This window comes from Neomonachus schauinslandi, chromosome 8, assembly GCF_002201575.2.
Source record: "Neomonachus schauinslandi chromosome 8, ASM220157v2, whole genome shotgun sequence".
NCBI lineage: Eukaryota > Metazoa > Chordata > Mammalia > Carnivora > Phocidae > Neomonachus > Neomonachus schauinslandi.
The window spans coordinates 19,535,663-19,540,272 of NC_058410.1; positions in this window are offsets into that span (position 1 = coordinate 19,535,663).

Here is a 4,610-nt window from a genome sequence, read left to right on the forward strand (position 1 = left end):
GGCTTTTTCTTTAGTCCGTGTTTCCTCTTCTTTTTAAAATTCACACTGAATCCATTTGCTCTAACACCAGCCCTGCTGGTGTGGGGCAGTGGAGTAGAATGTGGGGAAGCTGGGGAGAAACTAATCTATGAGCATCCAAACCCTGTCTCACCCCTCTCAAACTCCCCTCTTTCCTAACACAAATGGAGTGTGAATTCCATTACATTTTATTTTTTGTATTCTATGTTGGGAATGAAACTATTTCCTCCTATTGTGTAAGGGAAACTATTAAAAGCTACAAAATCCTTTTACTTTTTTCTTGATGAATTCTGGTTTTAAAGACTATTGTTACAGTAAGGATTTAAATGACATAGGGTAAACATTGACCACTTGATTTTATTTCATTTTTATTTTTATTTAAAAAATTTATTTGAGTACAATTGACAATGTTACATGAGTGTCAGGTGTACAACATAGTGATTCAACTTCTCTATACGTAATGCTATGTTCAACGCAAGTATAGCTACCATCTCTCACCATACAACAGTATTACAGTATCATTGACTGTATTCCTTATCCTGTGCCTTTATTACCATAACTTACTCATTCCATAATAGAATCCACTGTATCTCCCTCTCCACTTTACCCATTTTGCCCGTCTACCCACTCCCCTCGCCTCTGACAACCATCAGTTTGTTCTCTGTATTTACAGGAATGACCACTTGATTTTTAAACCGTCCCTACACTATTCATCCCTGAAAAGGTCAAGTTGCATGATTTAGCCTTAATGATTAAGGCACTGCTGGAAAGGGAAAAACAAAAAACAGCACTTTGATATGCACCCCTCCACCCCACCAAAATACATTTGGATGAAATTCTAGAATGTATGATAAAAAGAAATGCTATTGTACTGTTAAAAATTATATCTGAGGGGTGCCTGGGTGGCTCAGTCAGTTAAGCATCTGCCTTTGGCTCAGGTCATGATCCCAGAGTCCTGGGATCGAGCCCCTCATCGGGCTCCCTCCTCAGAGGGGAGCCTGCTTCTCCCCTTGCTTGTGCTCTCTCTCTCTGTCAAATGAATAAATAAAATCTTTTAAAAAAATTATATCTGAAACTTAAAAATCTAATACCTTGGAGGATTAAATAATGCACATGCTATTGGAAAATTTTATAAATGCTGGTAATTTTATTATACATATTTATGTTATAATGAATCAGTTGATGATTCATTTAAACAAACCATATTTTATTTAAGACAATATTCAAGTTCTCTTGTTAAAAAAGAGGTGGATGAAGTAGTCCTCTAGATATTCCTCAAAGACGTTGGTTTTATACTTTCAAGGTTCGTTGCCTCAACAATATTGATAATGGCAGAAATAATTTTCACCTATTTGCAGAATCAACCCAACCAGATGAACCCGACTACTGACAAATTTGCACTTTTGAGATCAGTCTATTTGCCTTCTCATCACCTAAGAAATTATATAGATTAGGCATTTAAGTGGTATTAAATTATATAGATAGAAATTATATAGATTAGGCATTAAGTGGATTTTGTATTTAAGAAGCTTTTCTTTTTTTTCAGAACATGAAAAAAAAGTTTTTTTCAGTCTGCATCTGTCTTCTAAGCTCCAGCCCTTGAGATGCCTGATTAGATATGTTTACTTGCCTGTCTCATTATAAATGTCACCCACACACATACACACACACACACACACACACAATCTCTTCTCTAGTAACTTCAGATGACTAGTTATTTTCAGCACATGTCATGGTCTTTGACAACGAGGTGACTTTCTCACATCATTGTCTCTCTCTGAGTTCCCTTACTAGAATCCCACTTACTTATTGATAATAGACTTTCACCCTCCCTTAAGATTTAGTTCTGCTGAGCCTTTCTTTATCTCCCTATTCTGACATCCTACACATGTAATTACTTTTGTACATACCTCTCCCAAGGCATGTGAGATTCTGGAAAGTAGAAGCCCTGATATATTTGCCTGTGACTAGACTGCCATGCAAGATTGGCAAATGTGTGTGTAGGAGCATGCATGTGGGCGTATGAATGTGCTTGTGTAGGGAGATGTTGATGTGTTTAGAGATGCTTGTTGGCTAGGACTGGCCAAAATGAGTAGGAAAAAGAAGACAAAAGAGATCCATTTCTCTGTATAATAGAGTAAAAAGTATTGTGGGATTGTTCTCCTGGCTGTTAGAGAGAAAACGTTTGCATGATCCTAGAGTGGTCTTGGGAGAAGGAAAGCAACTGACAGCATAGCAGGAAATCAGGTCCAGGAAGAATTACTGGAGAGGTCATGCAGTTTTTCTGAACAGTGGTATCTAATACTTATTTTTAAACATTTTTCTGTGTAATGCTATTACCAATTCTTCAGTGAAACTTATGTTGATGGTGCCTTAGGAAAAGAGGAAAAGCCTAGATTGATTTGGAGTAAAGCTCTGCAAATAGAGAGGAAGACAGATGAAGTGACATGCTGAGAGCCTTAGTGAAAATATCGCACAGACAGTAAGAAGTGTGTATGAAGAGTCCAATCCAAGAGAATGTGAAGACTCCTGAAAGTCTTTGGAGTTTTAAGAAGCATGCTGGAGCTCTTACAACAGTTGAGATGAAGTATCAAATAATTTTATGGAGCACTAAAGGAAAAGACCCCAGAATGTTGGAGGATTTGAGAAGATTCTCATCATACAAAATTTTAAACAACTTTAACATTAAAATTAGAAAATATTATATTAAATTCAATTTTTTATGATGCCAAAATATGCTTTGCAAACTGCAATTTTTCTTCATGTTTTGGAGGTTGACATCTCTAAAATAGCTCGCAGTTATAGAGAGGAACTGGTCATACTCAAGCACCCACTATAAGGTGTGAGGCTTTTCTGGTCCACGTATTTGGGACACCTGAATCTCTAATGAGTATACTTACTAATTAGCACTATTGAGGGGGTATGATGACCAGGAAATCATTATTCAAGAATGAACATATCCACAGGATGACAAGAACTAAATAATGGTCACTAAATATTTATTTTAAATGTGTATGTGTGTTTATATATGAATCAATATTTATTTATATACACATCTGAATATACATTTGGGTTATGTATTTGAATATATTCAAATATAGTGTATATGTATGTATATATTTTTTTCTTAAAGAATATCAGACCCTTAAAAAAAGAAACACTCCAGTGTAATGTTAGTATTGATTTATAACCTCTGAGAGATTTTACCAGGCTTAGCTAGAGTAAAACTCTCTTCTAGATCCTTTTCAGTTTTTCTTTTTCATCATCTTATGTGTATATGAGAGTTCCAATTTCTCAGTATCATCAGACATTTTTGTTTTAGGCATTCTGGTAGGCGTGTAGAGATAGTTCTTTGTGGTTTTAATTTGCATTTCCATGATGACTAATAAAGTTGAATACTTCCTATGTTTAGAAGCCAAATGAATAGCCACTTTTGTGCAATATCTGTTCAAACTTTTTGCCATTATTTTCCCTCCTGAATTGTGTGCTTTTTGCAGTTGTTTAAATATGTTTGACAAAGATCCTTCCTGAGTTGTATATATTACCTCAAAAGTACTTTATCTGATGATATCAACAAGCTTTAATTTAGTGTTTTCATTGTATTGTGTGATGCTGTCTTATATTTTACTATTCTTTTAAGTTTTATATGGCTTTATGTTTAATTGTCTTTAGTCTAGTCTGAAAATCTTTGTCTTTTAATTACGATATTTAAACAGTTTACTTGTAATTTAAATACTGATACAGTTGAGATTAAATCCACTATCTTAATATTTATTTATTATGTATTCCATCTCTTATTCTTTTCCTTTAACAATTTCTTAATGGTATACCTGGCTGTATTTTTCATAATTTCTATCCTACTTGGAGAATACTGATTTTCTTGGATTAATGGGCCATGTCATTCATCAGATTTGAAAAAAAAATTTGCCTTTACTTTCTCAAATATTGGTTCTGTTTTGCCCTCTCTCTCTTCTCCTTATGTGACTCTAGTTACACATGTGATTTTATGTTTCCTGTTTATTTTTTCCTTTTTTCTCTGTTTGCATATTTTCTATTAATTTTTCTTGAGTTTGCTAATCCTGTTTTCTGCTGTACCTTTTTGAATTTAAAACTATCTACTTGACTCTGAATTGTAGATATAATATTCTTACTTCTAGAATACCCAATGGTTTTCTATAGCTTCTAAATTTGTGCTGAAATTCTCCATCTTCTTTATTTTCCTAACATTAATCATAGTGATTTTGGAATTCTTATCTGTTAATTCCAATACTATGATCATCCTCTGGGTCTGCTTCTACTGCCTTGTATTTCTTTACTGTCAGTTTTCTGGCAACTTGAATAACTAATAATTATATGTTGAAGATGTGAAAGATCTAGTGTAGAGTTTATGGATTGTGTTATATTCTTCTAAAGAGTGTTAGCTTTTGTTCCTCAGGCAGTTTAACTCTTGATAAATCATTTTTTATGCCTCTGTTGATGCCTGATTTTAGACTTTGTTAGAACACATCTATTTTAATTATGCCTCTACTTCTAGGATCTGAATTTTAATCTATATACATGTACTTTCTGGAGTCTCATTTAAAAGCCCATGG